General features: G+C 40.6%; 1 protein-coding gene across 8 annotated transcripts in view; it reads right to left on the reverse strand.

The window, feature by feature from the left end:
• Nucleotides 1–21,865, reverse strand: part of znf644b (zinc finger protein 644b) — a 134,301-nt gene that overhangs the window by 64,360 nt on the left and 48,076 nt on the right. For 2 of the 8 annotated variants that reach the window (XM_059983867.1, XM_059983863.1), the window contains exon 2: nucleotides 21,028–21,169. The exons of 4 other annotated variants lie outside the window; for them this stretch is intronic. The gene's annotated coding sequence lies outside the window, so the exon portion shown is untranslated. Of the gene's footprint in view, nucleotides 1–7,749; nucleotides 7,881–21,027; nucleotides 21,170–21,865 lie in introns of all 8 variants that reach the window. 2 more of the 8 variants (XM_059983865.1, XM_059983866.1) reach the window with 2 other exon arrangements.

Raw genomic sequence — 21,865 nt, forward strand, 5'->3', positions numbered from 1 at the left:
TCGGAAGGCCTTTGACAAGGTGCCATACATGCGGCTGCTTAATAAGTTAAGAGCCCATGGTATTACAGGAAAGATTCTAGCTAATACAAGATAATACAGTGGCTGATTGGCAGGAGGCAAAAAGTGGGAATAAAAGGCTACTTTTCTGACTGACAATGATTAGGGGTATTCCACAGGGGTTGGTATTGGGTCTGGGACTTTTCATGTTATAATTTAATGATATGGATGAAAGAATTGATGACCATGTGGAATAAAGGGCTACTTTTCTGACGGACAATGATTAGGGGTATTCTACAGGGGTTGGTATTGGGTCTGGGACTTTTCATGTTATAACTTAATGATATGGATGAAAGAATTGATGACCCTGTGGCCAAGTTTGCGGATGATACAAAGATGGGGGTAGAAAGTGTTGAGGAATCAGGGAGTCTGCAGAATGACCTGGACAGATTAGATTAGGAGAATGGGCACAGTTTCAGATAGAATATAACGGAGGAAGGTGTATTGTGGTGCACTTTGGTAGAAGTAATAAAGACGTAGACTATTTTCTGAAGAGAAAGCAAATTCAGAAATTGGAAGTGTAAATGGTCTTGGGGGTCCTCAAGCAGGATTCCGTAGAAGTTAACTTGCATGCTTTGTTGATATGAAGGAAGGTGATTGCAAAGTTAGTATTCATTTTTTGAAGACTAGAATATCGAGGAAAGGATGAGCTGGCATTGGAAGTGATCCAGAAGTGATCCTTGCACGCAGTCTCAGCACAATTTTTGGACCATGTTGGCTGTTGATGCAAAATGACACATTTAACTCTGTTTCAATGTGCATGTGACAAGTAACACTAAGCTTAATACTGAGAGGCCTATATAAAGTGGATGTGGGAGAGGATGCTTCAAAGATGACCATAAGACAAAGGAACAAAATTTGGCCACTTGATCCATTGAATCTACTCCGCCATTCCATCATGGCCGATTTGTTACCCCTCTCAACTCCATTCTCTAACCTTCTCTTCGTAACCTTTGATGCATTGTTTAATCAGGAATCTAACCACCATAATTTTAAATATACTGAATGACTTGGCCTCCACAGCCATCTGCAGCAATATATTCCAGAGTCACCACAATCTAGTTAAAGAAGTTCTTCCTCATCTCTGTTCTAAATGGATGTCCCTCTATTCTGAGGCTGTGGCCTCTGGTCTTAGACTTACTCACTGCAGAAAAACATCCTTTCCACAGTAATTTCAATATTCAATAGGTTTCAATGAGGTTTCCACTTATTCTTCCAAACTCTAGCAAGTACATGCCCTAGTTATCAAAGTGCTCTTTATTCCCAGAATGATTCTTGCAAACCTTCTCTAGACCCTCTCCAATGCCATAAGGCACAGGAGTAGAATAAGGCCATACAGCCAATGAGTCTGCTCTGCCAATTCATCCTGGCTGAGCCCAGATCCCATTCAATGCCATACACCTGCCCTCTCACCATATCCCTTGATGCCCTGACCAATCAGGAATGAATCAACTTCCACCTTAAATATACCCAGGGGCTTGGCCTCCAACACAGTCTGTGGCAGAGCATTCCACGGATTCACCACTCTTTGGCTAAGAAAAAAAAACTTTTGTTCTAAAAGGTCAGCCCTCAATTTTGAGACTGCCTTCTAGTTCTGGATACCTCCACCAGAAGAAACATCCACCTTATCTAGTCCTTTCAACATTCCATAGGTTTCAATAAGATCCACAAGCATTCTTCTAAAATCCAGTGAGTACAGGCCCAAAGCTATCAAACACACCTCAATCCCTTCAATCCCGGAGTCATCCTTGTGAATCTCCTCTGGACTCTCTCCAATGACAGTACAGTCGGCCCTCCTTATCCGCGGGAGATTGGTTCCAGGAACCCCTGTGGATACCAAAAAACTAGGATGCTCAAGCCCTTTATTTAACTTGTCTCAGTGCGGTGGTCCTTAGGATCCGGCAGTACAACTCTGAATTTGCAGCGTTTACGTTCATGAAAATAATGACGACCCCAATTGAAAATAGAGTGGAAGTAATAAAGCGATCGGAAAGAGATGAAACGCCATCGGTCATTGGAAAAGCATTAGGCTACAGTCGGTCAACGATTGAAACAATTTTAATGAAGCATGTGAAAGGCCCTGCCCCGATGAGCGCTACAATTATTACTAAGCAACGCAGTGGTTTAGTTATTGAAATACATGTTTCTTAAGTGCTTTATATGCATAGAAAGGTTAAATATATACTATATACTAAGACAAACATTTGATTAACTAACGTTACATAATACCCGGATGTACCTGTTCCAACTTCAAATCCGACATAAAGATGGCCTCAGGAACGGTACTCATTCATAACCTGGGGACTGCTTGTACTTTAAAATCATCTCTAGATTACTTATAATACCCAATACAATGTAAATGCTATGTAAATAGTTGCTATACTGTATTGTTTAGGGATTAATGACAAGAAAATACATAAACAAACACTGCTGGAGAAAGAACTTCCAGGTTTTCCCGATCCGCGGTTGGTTGAATCCACGTATACAGAACCTGTGGATAAGGAGGGCCGACTGTAAATCCTTTCTGAGATATGGGGCCCAAAATTGTTGACAATACTCCAACTGCAGCCTGACTCGTGTCTTATAAAGCCTCAGCAATATCTCCTTGCTTTTATAGAAACAGAGAAAACCTACAGTACAATACAGGCCCTTTGGCCCACAAAGTTGTGCTGAACATGTCCCTACCTTAGAAATTACTAGGCTTACCCATAGCCCTCTATTTTACTAAGCTCCAAGTACCTATCCAAAAGTGTCTTAAAAGATCCTATTGTATCCACCTCCACCGCCGTTGCCGGCAGCCCATTCTACGCACTTACCATTCTGAGTAAAAAACTTACCCAGACATCTCCTCTGTACCTACTCCGCAGCACCTTAAACCTGTGTACTCTTGTGGCAACCATTTCAGCCCTGGGAAAAAGCCTCCGATTATCCACACAATCAATGCTCCTCATTATCTTGTACACCTCTATCAGGTCACCTCTCATCCTCCTTCACTCCAAGGAGAAAAGGCCAAGTCACTCAACCTATTCTTATAAAGCATGTACCCCAATCTAGGCAACATCCTTGTAAATCTCCTCTGCACCCTTTCTATGGCTTCCATATCCTTCCTGTAGTGAGGCAACCAGAACTGAGCAAAGTACTCTAAGATGGGTCTGACCAGGGTCCTATATAGCTGCAACATTACCTCTCGGCTCCTAAATTCAATTCCACATTTGCTGAAGGCCAATACACCATATGCCTTCTTAACCACAGAGTCAACCTATACAGCTGCTTTGAGCGCCCTATGGATTCTGACCCCAAGATCTCTTTGATCCTCCACACTGCCAAGAGTCTTACCATTAATAATATAGTCTGCCATCATATTTGACCTACCAAAATGAACCACTTCACACTTATCTGGGTTGAACTCCATCTGCCATTTCTCAGCCCAGTTTTACATCCTACCAATGTCCTGCTGTAAACTCTGACTGCCCTACACAGTATCCACAACACCTCCAACCTTTGTGTCATCAGCAAACTTATTAACCCATCCCTCCACTTCCTCATCCAGGTCACTTATAAAAATCACAAAGAGTAAGGATCCCAGAACAGATCCCTGAGGCACTCCACTGGTGACTGACCTCCATGCAGGAGATGACCCATCTACAACCACTCTTTGCCTTCTGTGGGCAAGCCAGTTCTGGATCCACAAAGCCATGGCACCTTGGATCCCATGCCTCCTTTCTTTCTCAATAAGCCTTGCATGGGGTACCTTATCAAATGCCTTGCTGAAATCCATATACTATATTTTTATATTTTATATTCTATTCCTCCTGAAATAAATGCCAACATTGCATTTGCTTTCTTTACCACAGACTCAAGTCTTGCATGAGGACTCCCAAGTCCCTTTGTACAACTGATGTTTGAATTTTCTTCCCAATTAGTTAATAGTCTGCACTATTGTTCCTTTTACCAAAATGCATCATCATACATTTCCCAACAGTGTATTCCATCTGCCACTTTTTTGCCCATTCTTCCAATTTGTCTAAGTCCTGCTGCAATCGCATTGCTTCCTCAGCACCACCTACCCCTCCACCTATCTTCGTATCATCCGCATACTTTGCCATACAGCCATCAATTTCAGTATCAAAATCATTGACAAACAATGTGAAAAGTAGCGGTCCCAATACTGACCCCTGAGGAACACCACCAGTTACTGGCAGCCAACCAGAAAAGGCCCCCTTTATTCCCACTCACTGCCTCCTGCCTGTCAGCTATTCCTCTATCCATGCCGGTATCATTCCTGTAACACCATAGGACTTTATCTTGTTAAGCAGCCTCATGTGAGGCACCTTATCAAATGCTTTCTGAAAATCCAATTAAATGACATCCACTGCCTCTCCTTTGTTCACTGTTTGTTACTTCCATGAAGAATTCTAACAGATTTGTCAGGCAAGTTTTCCCTTAACAGAAACCATGCTGACTATGATTCATTTTATCATTAGTCTCCAAATACCCCAAAACCACATACTTACTAATGGGTTCCAACACTTACCCAACCATGAGGTTAGGCTAAATGGCCTATAATTTCCTCTCGTTTGTCTTCCTCCCTTCTTAAAGAGTGGAGTGACACTTGCAATTTTCTAGTTGTCCGGGACCATGCCAGAATCAAGTGATCATGACCAATGCATCACCAACCTCAATGAGTCCTGAGAGATGTAGTCCATCTGGTCCAGATGACTTATCCACCTCATGACCTTTCAGTTTACCTAACACTTTTTTCCTTTGTAATAGTGTTACGAACCCCGTAACTGGGTCACTTACCAGCAAAGATAGAGAGGTCCGTTGAAGTCCGATGGTACTATTTTAACAGTATTTATTGATAAAAATACACAAAATAATATCAATGCAAACATACAGACAATATACGTCGTCAATACTAAATCTAAACGTGCGGGTATAATAATAATCAATAAAAAATAGCTCTATCGTTGTCTAGGGGATAATGTATTGTCCGATGGAAATATAAAAGTCACTGTTAGTTTGTTCAAGCTGCAGCGTTTTGGTTTGAGAGAAAGACGGGTTTAAAACTTGCCCAGTCCTTTTATGATGCCAATCCTTCGAGTCGTTGGGAGTTGGTTTCCCCATTGTCAGCTAAAAGCCGTTTTTCCGTGGTAAAGGGCACCGGTTCCGGGGCAAATGGAACCGAATGCACGTGGCCTCCCCACCGGCTTCCGCTATTACGGGATTGCTAGCGTTTCTTCTGGTGCGTCTGAAGGGGCTGTTCCCACAGACCCTCTTTTATCCTGACTCACAGGGTCTCAGATGCCAATCAGGTTGGGGGTGATGCAATCCCTCCCTCAACCAGCCCACTTTGCCTGAGGGCTTCCATGTAGCACAGTATTGTAATACACAAGTTCGTCTCCAAGAGACAATGGCCGTTTCCCATAGCTTTATATCGCCGGGGGGTCAAGACATTCTGCACGTCTCTCTCTCATTTCCTGGGTCTCCTGACCCAAATCAATAGTGATCTTGCGATTCTCATAAAGGAGGGGGCTAGCCCGCACCCTTCAGCCCCTCAGAGCTGTGGTACATTCATAACAATAGCAATGGCACTCACTCTTGCTCCCTGATACTCATCAACCTCTGGCATACAACTAGTAGCTTCCACAGTAAAGAATGAAGCAAAGTACCCATTAAGTTCATCTGCCATTTCTTTGTTTCCCCATTACTACCTGACCAACATCATTTTCCAGTGATCCAATATTAATTCTCAACTCCCTTTTATTCCCTAAATAACTGAAAAAACTTCTGGTAGCCTGCTTTATATTATTGGCTAGTCTGCCCTTATATTTCATGTTTTCCTTTCTTTTAGCTTTTTTAATTGCCTTCTGATGGACTTTAAAAGCTTCCCAATCATCCCACTTCCTGCTCTCTTTTGATACATTATATGCCCTTTTCTTGCCTTTTATGCACTCCTTAACTTCCCTTACCTGTCATGGTTGCCTCGCCCTGCCAGTACATCTTTTCTTAGGTAAGGGCCCTGAATAATGGGGGAGTCTGGGACCAGCGGATACAGTTTCAGAATAGAAGGATGCCCCTTTAGAAAACAGAGATGAGGAGAAATTTCTTTAGCCAGAGGCTGGTGAATCTATGGAATTCATCACCACAAATGGTTGGAGACCAATTCATTGTGTATATTTAAAGTGGAGGTTGATAGGTTCTTGAACAGTAAGGGCATCAGAGGTTATGGGGAGAAAGCAGGGGAAAGGGGTTGAGAGGGAAATTAAATCAGCCACAATTGAAAAGCAGAGCAGATTTCAATTCTGCTCCTCTGTCTTATGGTCACCCACGGATACTGCTTGACCCACTGAATTCCTCCAGCAGTTTGTCTTTTGATCCAGATTCCAAGATCTGCAGCTTTTTGGATATCTCCACATTCATGATCAAATCTAGGTTGATCAGTCAACAAAATAAAATTTAAAATGACCATAAACTTAAATTATAAATACCAAATGACAAAAGTTCTGCAAAAGAATGAAATTGAGTTGATAGGAAGAGTGATTAATTCTTATCATAAATGAAGCTAACACAATTACCTTCAGCTTACAGTGAAAGGACTGCCTATTTCATCATCCCTCTTAATAGTCATAACACCAAAATTATACACTCAACACGATTCTGTCTTCACAAAAGCAGCACAATTCCCCATAAAAAGCTGTTAATCATCCGGCATTACAATTCTACCACACAATCATAACTATTAGAGTTAATACAACTGTAAATAAGTAATTATAATGCAGCACTAATCTTGTGACATAATTGCCTAATTCATGGCTGTTAAAGAGTACACAATTCTTTCAATACATTAATTGCGAATTATTAAACAATCAACATCAGCTTCAGCATTTGTCACTTTATTAGAACTAAAACATGCATTCTCCCTACTATATCCAGCCACTATCTATACATATTTTGCTCAGCTATGAGGTATTCCTAGGATTATAACTTAATAACTAAAGTCAAATTATTCAGTTTTCAGTTGTCATTTATTAGTCTGACATATATCATTCCAGTTTTTTGGGGGGGACTGTTTGTTACATGATTTGCAAGCACAGAGAATATGATTATCAGTTTTCAGCACTGGGATCACTGGACATAAATAAATAAGGATAAACCTAGCTTAATTGTGCTCTAATTTCTTAATATTCCAAGAGAAAATTATGGTTGAGATCCACTTCTGCAGATTGGAGAACGGAAGTAAACATGGGAGTTGCTGCTCCAATTGGGGTGCAATTTATGCCTTTATCCAATTTAAGACATGATAGCGCAGTGGTTAGGGTGACACTATTATAGCACTATTCGGAGTTCATTCCCAGCACTATCTGTAAGGAGTGTGAACTGTGAGAGCTACTTCTGGGTTCTTTGCCTTCCATTCCACACTGCAAAGATGTACTGGTCAGTAGGTCATTGTAAATTGTCCTGCGATTAGGCTAGTATTAAGTGGGTTGCTGGGTGGTGGTGCTCAATGGGCTGGAAGGGCCTGTTCCACACTGGATCCCTAAATGAATAAGGATGATTATATTTTTAAAGCAATTTCCTCAGAGGCAACTATTTGGTTTAAGATTCTTCATCCACAGTGGACTGAAAGGTATCGACTTTGATCAACAGTCACAATCTCAAAAAACAAAACAGTATTTTCAAATCTCTTACTCTTTCCTTTCGGTTAATCCTGACGAAGGGTCTCAGCCCGAAACGTCGACATCGCTTCTCCCTATAGATGCTGCCTAGCCTGCTGTGTTCTACCAGCATTTTGTGTGTGTTGTTGTTTGAATTTCCAGCATCTGCAAATTTACTCGTATTAGCATTTTCCTGTTTTAGTTTAACAGTTTGAAGCAACAACAGTATTTCTGTCACATATACATGCATCACCTTTAAACACTACTACAGGATAACAAAAGATTCGCAGGAATCCCGTTACAATAAATAAGCTAAAGACAAAGTTGACCTTCACCCACCATCTCAGAGGACAAACTTCAATGAATTTGTTTCTCAAGTACAAAGTCTCTTCCTACTTCTGTCTTCTCTCATTTACACACAAATATATAAAAATACAGCCAAAAATATTGAAAATTAATAACAAAAGAAACATTAGAGAATATAGGCCTATTAAATAGCGAATATTTAGCTGTAGAAAATGCCATCAGCTAAGAGCCTAGATTAGTGTGGGAGGGGGAAGGTTTCTTTTGAAAATCAAACCCAGACGCCTGTTAAACTTGTAAAACTTTAAAGAACGCATCAAAAGAAAATCATTTATCACTGTACACAAAGCCAAACTTAGCAGTTTTGAAAATAAGGTAATATAATGATTTTATTTACAAGCTTATTTCATAGATTGGAAATTCATTTAAATAGAACATAAAACATTCAACCAAATGTAATTTTGAGAGAATAAACTGGACATAAGTTTGTTTGACTATTATTTAGTCCAGATTACTGATGCAAGCCCTGATGGTCGGTTACATTTAGCGCCACAGAAGCATAATGATTAGCGCGATGCTATTACAGCTCGGGGCATTCTGGAGTCCGGAGTTCAATTCTGGCAGATTCTGTACTTGTGTGGGTATTCCTCAAGTCCCCTGATTTCCTCTCAACAGTCCAAAGACATGCTAGGTAGGTTAATTGGTCATTGTAAATTGCTCCTTGAGTAGGTGAGAGTTAATCAGGTTTGTCGGGGGGGGGGGGGGGGGGGGGTTTGCTGGGGTGGCGTGAAGGGCCTACTGCTTATATGATTGGATAGGTCGGGGGTCGGCAACCTGCGGCTCCCGAGCCATTTGTGGCTCTTTCACCTCTGTGCTGCGGCTCCCTGTGGCTTTGGGAAATAATTGGTCAGTATTTAATTAAAATGTATTTTATGTTAGTTTGTTAGCTTTTGAAATGTAATTCTAAATTTGAAGATTATGGTGATCTTGTACAATCTAAGTGTGGCGACACATTTCCTGGCACATCCGAAACGGCTCACAATTAGCCAGCATTCCGGCTAAGGGAGATAGCCTACGGGGGTTTGTGAATACGCGTCTTTTGCAGCATCTGCGTCCATGGGGGCTGGGTTGAGGGAGGCTTAAAAGCAAGGCTGTTTAGTTCGAATAAAGTTATTCGACTGCAGTTTACTGACTGCATGAGCACACCGCTACAACGTGTTTTTATCGCTATTAATATACGTCACCACTGCCAATACCTGACACCCGCCAGTGCGCGATTTCTTTAATTTTTCAATCCAAGGTAAGCCAACTATGGAGAATTCTAAAAAAAGAAAAGTGACTGAAGAAAACAGAACGTTTAATGATACGTGGACAGATTCATTTGCTTTCACTGTTGACGAGACTGGTTTACCGGTATGCTTAATATGCAATGAGAAACTAGCAAACAACAAAAAGTCAAATGTCGCAAGGCATTTCCAGAATAAACACGCAGCCTTTGCTCAAAAATATCCGGATGGAGATGAGAGAAAAAAAGCCGTTTCGGAACTGATGCGGAAGGTTGATCTGAGCAAAAATCATTTCCAGAAATGGATGAAGTCTGGAAAATCAACGACGTACGCCAGTTATATTGCCGCTCAGGAAATAGTCAGGCACGGGAAGCAGTTTACAGATGGTGAATATATAAAAGAATCTTTCATTAAGATTTCAGAACATCTATTCACGGACTTTAAAAACAAGAGTGAAATTGTGCAGAAAATCAGGGATATGCCCCTCTCTGCAAAGACTGTCAAAGACAGAACCATAAAAATGGCAGAAGACATCACAAGACAGCAAATTAAAGACATCAATTCAGCTGTGGCCTACTCGATTGCCTGTGACGAGTCTAAAGACAAAGGTGATATTGAACAAATAGCGTTGTTCTGCCGGTATGTAAACTCTGCCGGGCCACAGGAAGAACTGATTGAGTTGATACCTCTAAAAGACCAAACACGGGGGAGGACATCTGTGAGGCTGTCTTGAATTGTTTAAGAGCCAAAGGAATAAAGACCACCCATCTGGTGTCAGTAGCTACTGATGGGGCACCGAATATGACGGGAACGCACAAGGGAATTGTGGCTTTACTGCAGAAGTCGCTGGACAGAAAGCTGCTGACTTTTCACTGCATCTTGCACCAAGAGGCACTGTGCGCTCAAACATTTCCTCCGGAATGCACAGAAGTAATGGATGTTGTCATTCAGATTGTCAATAAAATAATGGCAAAAAGTTTAAATCACCGTCAATTCCGTTTGTTACTGGACGAGCTGGAAAGCGCATATTCTGATCTCCTGCTGCACAACAAAGTCCGGTGGCTGTCCAAAGGGGAGGTGCTGAAACGCTTTGTCGCGTGTCTGGAAGAAGTGAAAACTTTCCTGGGCAGCAAAGGGCTCACCTTTCCTGAGCTGGAACAGCCAGAGTGGCTGGAAAAGCTACACTTCATGGTAGACATGACAGCGCACCTGAACACGCTGAACACAGCTCTTCAGGGGAAAGGACGCACAGCCCTGCACATGTTGGAGGATGTCTTGGCATTCGAGCGCAAGTTGACAGTGCTTGCCAGAGATTTACAGAAAGGCACTTTGTTTCACTTCCCCAATTTGAGAGAGTTCAAACAAGGTCACGACATGATAATTTCGGAGTATTTACATTCTGCAATCATCGTAATGCAAACATCGTTTGGGAAACGCTTCTGTGAGTTCAGAGAGGAAAAAAACACATTATCCTTCCCGGTCACTCCCTTAAGCATCGATCCTTCCCTACTGAATACGACTGCATTGGCAGGTGTGAGTCAACCTGATCTTGAGATGGAACTGGCCGACATAGCCGACAAAGACATATGGGTGTCCAAGTTTAGACGCTTGACAGCAGACCTTGAAGATGTTGCCCGTCAGAAGGCCGTTCTTGCTCAGAATCACAAATGGAGTGATATTGAAAACCTTCCAAAACCGGACAAACTTGTGTTCGAAACATGGAATGCTATGCCCGACATTTATGTAAACATGAAAAAGTATGCGCTTGGAGTCCTGTCGATCTTTGGATCCACATATGTATGTGAGCAGGTGTTCTCCAACATGAACTTTATTAAAAACAAACATCGCGCACGCCTCACAGATGACAGCTTGCGATCCTGTGTAAAGATGAAGGTGACGTCATACAGCCCTGATGTGCAGACGCTGTGCGCTGAGGTCCAGGAGCAGAAATCCCATTAACCAAGTATGATAAATATTTTAATTGCCTATTATTTTATGTATATTCATATGTTTTCATTGTTCAGTGAAATAGTCCTTTCATTTTTCAGGTTGACAGCTGGCTGACGTTATTTTTGGTTTGCTGCTGGCGGCAAATTTAAGTTTGGCGTTTTTCATAAATACAAGAAGGACTCAAATAGACGTTGAGTATTTTACTTAAAAGTAACCTTCAACCCAACGTCTTTTTTTCGGAGTTCAAAATGTTTTTGTTGCATGCAGAAATGTAATTTCGTTTTCTCTGCAGGAGTTCATCAATTTCATAAATGCAACACATTATAGTTTGTTTATACATAGCATAAAGGCAAAACAAAACGTTGTATGCAGTGTTATTTCATTTTAAATGTCAAACGGGTTTTGCGGCTCCCAGTGTTTTCTTTTCTGTGGGAAACGGGTCCAAGTGGCTCTTTCAGTGGTAAAGGTTGCTGACCCCTGGGATAGGTAAATGAACAAAAACAAAAAAAAAATTCCACAGCCCTGGAAAGCACCCTACATGACTAACATCCACGATCTGCCATCTAACCAAAGTACTACACTTTTAGAAAGGCATACTTAGGTTACATTATCCTTACTTTGGTCCTCTGCCCTGAAATTTAGATGTCCTAAACAACTTTGCTACAAAGTACAAATTGTCACATAAACCAACTGAAGTTCAGCTTACAACCTCTAATAGTTTCTATCCTCACTTGCCTATGTGCCATCTACTGGAAGGAGTAAAAAATATGGGGGAACAAGAAGAGAATGAAAGGGGAAGATAGAGAAATAATAAACTATCATTTACTATCACGAAAGAAAAGAAATGGCTTTATTTTTTAAATTTTCTCCCAGCAACATTTTAGAAAAGAGTAAAATACAATTGAGTGTCCTGAAAATGGAGTCAGCAGCAGATAGAGTGGTGAAGGTGGCATTGGGCATGCTTGCCTTCCTCAGCCAGAGCCAAGTTGAAATGTCATGTTACAGAAGCACATGGCATGGCATATTGTGTACAGTTCAGGTTACTTGGGTATAAGAAGGCTATCATTGAGTTGGAAAGGGTGTAGAAAATAAGCAAGGCAATTTTACCAGTACTGGATGTTTTGAGCTTCAAGGAGACTGGATGGATTGAGACATTTTCCCCTGCAACTTAGAAGGTAGAAGAGTGACCTTAGAGATTTATAAAATCATTGGGGCACAGATAAGGTGAATGGTCACAGTCTGTTTCCCAGAGTAGGAGTATCCAAAACCAAAAAGGTGTTTAGTGAAACTCTCTGCTCCCAGCTCATCCATGCTGGGTCTTTGCCATTCCCTCTGACCTTCCCCTCTCTGAGGCAGAAAGTTCTGTCCTCAGTAAGGACCTCACCTTTGTCCTCCTGCACCCGCCATGACGCTAAACTCTTATTCTGCCATTTCCATCTTCAAACCTATTTCTTTGGCAAGGACTCTCTACCCCACACCAATGACACCTGCCTTCAACCCTCCTCCTTTTCCTGGATATCCTGCCCTGGTCTTCTACCTGCTCTGGACCTTTTCATTGGCTACTACCAACAGGACATCAGCCATCTCAAATTTAACATGCCTCTCTCCAATTCCAACCTCACTCCTTCCAAATGCATAATTCCGTTTACAAGGATAAGTGCCAGGAGGGAGATAGGTGGGAAGGGATGGGGGGGACGAGCGGGCAAGGGAGTCGCATAGGGAGCAATCCCCGTGGAAAGCAGAAAGAGGGGGGGGAAGGGAAAGATGTGCTTGGTAGTGGGATCCCGTTGGAGGTGGCAGAAGTTACGGAGAATTATATATTGGACCTGGAGGCTGGTGGGGTGGTAGGTGAAGACAAGGGGAACCCTATCCCGAGTGGGGTGGCGGGCCGATGGGGTGAGGGCAGATGTGTGGGAAATAGGAGAGATGCGTTTGAGAGCAGAGTTGATGGTGGAAGAAGGGAAGCCCCTTTGTTTAAAAAAGGAAGACATCTCCTTCATCCTGGAATGAAAAGCCTCATTCTGAGAGCAGATGCCGCGGAGACGGAGGAATTGTAAGAAGGGGATAGCATTTTTGCAAGAGACAGGGTGGGAAGAGGAATAATCCAGGTAGTTGTGAGAGTATTCTTGTAAGCGGAACAAGTGCTACACCTGCCCTTACACTTCCTCCCTCACCATCATTCAGGGCCCCAGACAGTCCTACCAGGTGAGGCGACTCTTCATCTGTGAATCGGCTGGTGTGGTATTCTGCGTCCAGTGCTCCCGGTGTGGCCTTTTATATATTGGTGAGACCCGACACAGACTGGGAGACCGTTTCGCTGAACACCTACGCTCGGTCCGCCACAGAAAGCAGATCTCCCAGTGTCCACACATTTTAATTCCACGTCCCATTCCCATTCTGATATGTCTATCCATGGCCTCCTTTACTGTCAAGATGAAGCCACACTCAGGTTGGAGGAACACCTTATATACCAGCTGGGTAAGCTCCAACCTGATGGCATGAACATTGACTTCTCTAACTTCCATTAATGCCCTTCCTCCCCTTCTTACCCCATCCCTAACAATATTTAGTTGTTTTTTTTCTTTCTCTCTGCCCATCACTCTGCCTGTTCTCCATCTCCCTCTGGTGTTCCCCCCACCCCTTTCTTTCTCCCGAGGCCTCCCGTCCATTGATCCTTTCCCTTCTCCAGCTCTGTATCACTTCCGCCAATCACCTTTCCAGCTCTTAGCTTCATCCCTCCCCCTCCAGACTTCTCCTATCATTTTGCATTTTCCCCTCCCCCCACTACTTTCAAATCTCTTACTATCTTTTCTTTCAGTTAGTCCTGACGAAGGGTCTCAGCCTGAAACGTCGACAGTGCTTCTCTTTATAGATGCTGCCTGGCCTGCTATGTTCCACCAGCATTTTGTGTGTGTTGTTTGAATTTCCAGCATCTACAGATTTCCTCATGTACACAGCAATATTGTTTTGGTGTATTACAACAGCATTTACAAGATAGTTAAAGTTGAACAGGTTTAAAATATTTAGATCAACCATAAAGTGGTTAAATGGCACAAAATATTTACCATATTTGCAACTAAATCATTTTACTCAAACAAACAAAATTACTAGCAATTTACTACCAAAAAAGAAAAACCTCTCCTCATTCCTTTTTCAATTTACTCATTTCTAAAATTTGTGTAATTTGAATTGTTAACATTTTACTATAAAAATGGAAGTACATCTTGCAATTCCCCAAAATTCCCACTTGTCTGATAAAGGGTCCGATTAAAAACTATGACTTGGCCGGTTGAGGTTTTTCCTTAATTACTGTGATCAATTAAATGAACTTCCAAAAAAAAACTAAACTAAATTATTAGAGTGGTTTCTAAAGATGTCACAAGCCTAGACAGATATACATAAGGCCCACAAAAAGTCAAACTGATCGCTTTATTTAATTAATAAAAGGCTTATTAAAATACTAAATATAAAAGCCCAAACATGCGAGAAAAAAAATGAAGAAACAGAAAAAAAAACTTTAAATAAATAATAAAGCATGATGGCAAGTTGCACAAAAGACTACCATGGACATTGTGAACCGAGGGGCCTATTCCTGTGCTGTTTCACTCTTTATAGTTCTATGACTTTCACCAAACTGGAAGAATTACCAGTATTCTTTACTCTAACACCAATACTCTAACACAATCTCTTTCTGCTCCAATTTACTGAAATTAATATATTTTTAATGTTATTATTTAAAATGTTTTCAGCTGCTAAAATCAAACACAGCACCAATCCCTAATGCACACTTCTACTTAGGCAGACAACAATCTACTACTATGATCTGGCTTCTCCTGCTAAACCAGTGGTTCCCAAACCTTTTGGGGTTACTGCCCCCTTGGCTCCCAGACCATGTCCTCAGTGACCCCTCTCCCTTTCTGACCTTTACAAAAAAACTATGAAGAATTTTGATTTACAATGCACAGTGAATTTAAAGTAGTGACAAATAATTGCATAAGTTATTCAACTTCATTCGAAGCTACAAATAAAGTTTGCTTTATTACAGTTAAAAACAATTTTAGAGTGCGCATTAGCAGTCCAACTACTCACTACATCATTGTTTTGTCATGTTTCAATGCGATGGATGGGCCTGGTACAGTAATATCAGCTTTTCAACATCAGGCTAAATGTACTAGGGAGTCTCAGATCCCCACGTTCTGTAGTTTGCAGTCCGTTTTGTTGCCTTGAAAGAAGTTGAGCAACTGCACTGAAACCACACTCCACCAAACATGATGTTCAAGGGAATAAAGAACTATAGAACACTACAGTACAGTACAGGCCCTTCAGCCCTCCATGTTGTGCCAACCCATATAATCCTTTTTTTTAAAAAGTACTAAACCCACACTACCCCATAACCTTCCACTTGTCTTTCATCCATGTGCCTGTCCAAGAGGCTCTTAAATACCCCTAATGTTTTAGCCTCCACCACCATCACTGGCAAGTCATTCCAGGCACTCACCAAGTTCAACATCTTTGAACTTTTTCCCCACAGTGCAGGATAATGCTCAGAGATTTAATTCTGCAACCAAAAATCTTGATATGATTTTTGTAATCTCAAACTCATTTTGTAGCAAGATCAGTACTTCCTCCATCATTTCAGTCTATTCCTCATTACAAGAAAGAGAAAATCTGCAGATCCTGGAAATCCGAACCACACATACAAATTGCTGGAGGACCTGGCCTGCTGAGTTCCTCCAGCATTTTGTGTGTGTTGCTCCTCATTACAAGTGTTCAGTAATGGATTTATTACCCAATCTGGAATTTGGATCAAGAAAGGATCCTGAAATCTCTGACTTGTCTGTCTGCCATACAATCTCTGAATGGACCTTGAACCCATGAGTACTACTACCTCACTACTTTTTTTATTTCTCTTTTTTTGACTAGTTATTTAATTTAACTATTATATATTGACATACCGTAATTCAGTTTTCTTTTTTCTCTCTATTATCATGTACTGCATTGTACTGCTGAACACAGTTTACAACATATGCCAGTGATTCTGATTTTACCCATGTGGGCACAGTATACATGAAGATCATCTGGTGATTCCAGTTTAAAAAGGCGCTGGTGAAACACAGCAACGACTTACAAAATTACTAACTTCTTTATTAATCACACTTTTTCTGGAAAAAGATCACTGCAATCAATAGCCTGTAACTTTCCTTTTGAAGCTGAGCTTTTGAATCGACTTTAAAACCTGGCATTTTCATGGTGTGAACTAAAGTCTTGAAAATTCATGACAGTTGCAGTGTGGCATCTACAGGATGAATTGGGGTAGCAGGACCCAGGCCTGAGAGCGTATTGAAGTGGTAGGTTGGGGATTGAGTGCAAGGAACAAGCCAAGGTTTGGCTGATTTAAGTGCCAGGCCACATTGAAAAAGACAAGGTGTCGGGGCTGGAAGAGAGGGACAGGCTGATGTTCAGCTCGTTGCTCAGTGAAATTTATTCATCTCTACACTGAACTGAGGCTGTGGCCTGCAACTGACACCAGACTGACTGCAGTGATGACTGGCTTTGTGACTGTAAAGTCACTTTTGTGAACTTCAGTTCTGAATGATATATGCTTACTTTTTATTGTTTGCACAATTTGATCTATATTTCTTACACATTGGGTACTTGATGGTATTCTTTTTTTTATTGGGTTTCTTTGCTTTCTGGTTGCCTGTATGGAAATGAACCTGAAGGTTATATATAGTATACTTACTTTGACAAGAAATGTACTTTGAACTTTGGTATTCTTCCTTTCACTTCCAATCAGAGAGCTCAGAAATTGGAAAAGGCTGCGATGGCCAATGTTACACTTAAATAGGGCTAACCTGGACAGAAGTGTAGAGACAACTGATTTGATTTTGATAAGATTCACATTGTTTCCTTGCAATTGAAGATTGATTTCATTAAATGCTGCCAATAATTCTGCCAAATAAACAATGTCATGCCTAATATTCTTGAGTCAGTTACTGACAGAAGCATTCAAGTCTTCAAAGAATTTTAACACAGTCTCAAGAAGTGCATAAATGTGTTTCAAGCAGTTTCTTTTTGAGAGTTATCTGACCTGTGTGCAACAGTAAGCATTCAAACTGCATTGATACTGGGTCCAGTTTATATCTTCAGAGATACTGACACCCAAGAACTTGAAATTGCTCACTTTTTCTACTTCTGATTCCTCTATGAGGATTGGTGTGTCTTTCCTTGTCTTAGCCTTTCTAAAGTCCACAATCAGTTCTTTGGTCTTACTGATGTTGAGTTCAAGATTGCTGCTGCGCATCAACAAGAATGTACAATTATTACAGCTGTCCGTGCAATTTTGTGGTGTGTAGTTTGGGAGTTCCATTATGGATGAGGTGCCAGAAGACTGGAGGATAGCTAATATTATTCAGATGTTTAAGGAAGATTCTACGAATAATTTGGGAAATCATTGGCTGGTAAGCTGGATGTCACCTGTGGGTAAATTAATGGAAAATATTCTAAAAGACAGCACATACAAGTATTTGGATAGACAAGACTTAATTAGAGACAGTCAACATGATGCATGGTAGGTAATCTCTAACTAAACAAATTGTTTTTTGAGGAGGTTACAATGAACATTGATGAAGGGAAGCTGGTGGGCATTATGCATATGGACTTCAGCAAGGCCTTTGACAAAAAGTCTTACATGGGAGGTTGGTCCCAAAAGGTTAAGTTGTTTGGTGTTCATAATGAAATGGCCAATTGTATTCAATGTTGGTTTATGCAATTTCACCCTCTCGGGGGTGGTGGGAGTTTTTTAAGGGGGCAATAAAGATAAATGGGGTGGTGGGAGGGGGTGCTTGGGAACAAGGGGTACAGTTGAGGGTTTACAGGCTTAATTTAAGAAATGAATTACTTACACAATCATTTGATCCTGAGTGCCTCATAATTGGTTATAATGATGATCACCTCATCTCTTGCTAATCCACTGTTCCCTTAGATTTTGCTTGAAGCGTGTTATAGTTGTGAAAAGCAATGTGATACTTCTGTATTTGGCATATCATGAGAAATCTGGACTGAAGAAATCCTGTTATTTCTGGGTCCCGCCCATGCATTATTGCCATTCACTACAGTAGTAGTGTTATTACGCTTCCCAGACCGTAATCACAGAGTGATGCAATTGCTAGGAATTCGGGTATGGTGTTTAATGGGATAAAATTCAGAATCTACTCTTTTGAGTGGTCTTGACTGCATTTCTCTAATTATTGGCCCAACTGAGGTATCTGCACACCTTTATATACCTTCAAGTCAGATTTTGCCTGAGCTATGAAAATGTCATCACTTTCTTCTTTATTGATCACAACACTTGAAGTTGGATTTTAACGATATACAATAGGCTGTGGTCATTGATGGCAGAAGCTGACCAAATGAAAAAGTGTAGACTGTAGAGTGTGTGGAATATCTGAAACAAGGATTTATGCCAGCTCCAAGCAACCAACAGCAACTAATGCATCTGTTGTGTGAAAAAGTTTTTTCAAAGAGCAAATATGAGGAAATCTGCAGATACTGGAAATTCAAACAACACACAAAATGCTGGTGGAACACAGCAGGCCATAGCACCTATAAGGAGAAGCACTGTCGACTTTTCGGGCCGAGACCCTTCGTCAGGAAAAAAACTTTGTCAGTTTTTTCAAATGAGGCATTGAAACCAACCAGGATCCTTGAACATTTGAAGAAAATACACACTGATAAAGCAAACTTGGCTTATTTTCAGTCACCGTGAAAAATTCAGAAATGGAAAATACTTAAAAGCATGTTTGCCAGTTCTTCACAAATTTGCAATGTTTTGCTTTTTCCATGCAAAGAAGATATGACAGATAGTATCCTAACTGGCTGCATCACCAAATGGTATGGGGTGTTCAGGGAGGGGGAAGAGGATGACAGCACATGATTGAAGAAAGCTGCAGAGTTGTAAACTTGGTCAACTCAATCATGGGCACTAGCCTCTATAGTATTGAGAACATCTTCAAAGAGTGATGTCTCAAAAGGGCTGTGTCCATCATTAAGGAACGCCATCACCCAGGACATACCTTGTTCTAATTGCTACCAACAGCAAAGAGGTACAGAAGCGTGAAAGCAGACAATTAATGATTCAGGAACAGCTTCTTCCCCTCCGACATCCATTTTCTGAATGGACATTGAACCAATGAAGACAATCTCTGTTTTCCTCTCTCTCTCTCTCTGACACACACAAATTTTTTTCTACTGTTATGTATTACATTGAACTTCCTCTGCAAAGTCAACTTATTTTATGACATATGCCAGTAATATTTAATTTTTTTCTGATTCTGAAAAAATAAAATGAAGCCCAACCAGTGCAATATGTTATTTCAACTGCTTGAAGTTTATACTGCATATCCACTGGCATGAATGTGTAATGTCTTAAGACATGTTTTTTTTTGCCTTATAGACGTGTACTTTTTTTTTAATCTTTAATTAGATGGTACTGCCTATACAAACCTCCAGTCCATTCTGGTAACTTGCCTTTAACATTATGTTGTGTCTGGCATTCATCTATTTGTTATGTTCAAAAAAGTAAGAAAATTTGCTGCTAAAATAACAAATTCTACACTTCACATTTTATAGAGAGTACAAACCGAAAGAGATTTAAAAATTACTGAATACGTGAGAATTTTTTCAAAATTCAGCTTTGGAACCCTAAGATACAACTACTCAAAATAACATGTTCTATTAAAGTCTTCCATTAACAAAAATGAAGAGTTCTATCATATTAAACATTTAGAATTGCATTATGTTCATAGCATCCCCCCCACCACCTTATTCATTTTTCAGAACCCTAACATCACAGGCAAGAATGAGTCGTTTTCGTAAACAGCTATTGGGTAAGATTTAGACCCAGTACCAGAAAGTCCCCGGGTTACGAATGAATTTCGTTCCTAAGTTCTTCCTTAAGTCAGATTTGTATGCAAGTCTGAACAGGTACATCCGGTATTATTTAGCGTCAGTTAGTCAAACGCTTGCCTTAGTATATAGTAAACATTTTACCTTTCAATGCATACAAAACACTTAAGAAATGCATGTATTTTAATAATTAAACCACTGCATTGCTTAGTAATAATTGCAGCTTTCATCAGGGCAGGGCCTTTCACAAGCTCCAGTATTCTCACTTTATCCTTTAAAATTGTTCCAATCATTGACTGACTGTAGCCTAACGCTTTTCCAATGACCAAAGGCGTTACACCTCTTTCCAATCACTTTATTATTTCCACTTTATTTTCAATCCTGATCGTAATTATTTTTGTGAACAGAAACTGTGAATTCAGAGTTCTTCCGCCGGGGTCCTAATGTCCACCACACTGAGGTTAAATAAGGTCTTGGGTTCCGCTGGGTCCTAAGATCAATCGCATTGAGGCAGGTTGAATAAGGGACTTGAGCATCCGTGAATTTTGGTAACCATGAGGGGTCCCAGAACCAATCCCTCGTGGATAAGGAGGGCCGAATGTATGCACAAAAGAACATACAGATTTTCGCACGGATGCTGGAAGTAAACTCCGACTGTCCAAGCTGTAATTGTATCGTGCTAAATGTTAGGCTATCATAGGACTCTATTTATCACTTAGTTTCTCCTTTAATATTACCTTCCAGTGTAACACTCAAATTAAATCGTGAACAAAAATAAGTTAAGCATGCATAGAAATATGAAAAAAAAGGAAAATGATGTAAACAAGAGACTCACAAATGTGAATTATCAGGTAAATTATTCTTACTTTTTCTTCAATCACTCCCTTTTCCTATCGTTTCTCACTCTCTTGTGAATGTGCATACATCTTCTTTTATTCAGCAGCTATTTCTCAGTAACTCGTTAGATGCACAGAGCTGTTTTCCCGATTGCAATGAATTCATCTGCAACTAAAATAATAAACCTTGAAACATTTCAACTAAATTCAGTTTGAATAACAACCTCTTCCATAGTATCACTTACATTTTAAAATATTTCTCATACCTTACTAATAAAGTAAATAATATTCACATCCTCAAGTCAAAAATTGACATTAGCTTCAGGATCTAAAATTAATTCATTAGTTCACTTACACAGAATATTCTGGAGTTTCTGAACTGTAAGCGACTGTAATATGAGGAAATCCAGCATGTAATGCAGCAGATATTTCTATCTGCATAAAGACTGCACTGGAATAGTTAATAATGGTTCCCAAATAGGATAAATTATCTGGAGTACAAAATGTGGAAGATAGTGCTTGGTGTGCTCAGTGATAGTGCTCAGGAAATTGTGGATGCATTCATTGGTAATCATTTTCCAATGTTCCTTAGATTCAGGATCAGTTCCTGAAGATTGGAGAGTGGCTAATGTTGTCCCACTTTTCAAGAAGGGAGGGAAGGAGAAAACGGAGAACTATCGCCCTGTTAGCCTAACGTCAGTCGTGGGGAAGATGCTTGAGTCCATTATTAAGGACGAAATAGTGGCACATCTAGATGGCAGAAATAGGATTAGGCCGAGCCAGCATGGATTTACCAAGGGCAAATCATGCTTGACTAATCTGTTGGAGTTTTTTGAGGGTGTAACAAGGATGTTAGACGAGGGTAAGC

Source organism: Hypanus sabinus, chromosome 11, assembly GCF_030144855.1.
Source record: "Hypanus sabinus isolate sHypSab1 chromosome 11, sHypSab1.hap1, whole genome shotgun sequence".
NCBI lineage: Eukaryota > Metazoa > Chordata > Chondrichthyes > Myliobatiformes > Dasyatidae > Hypanus > Hypanus sabinus.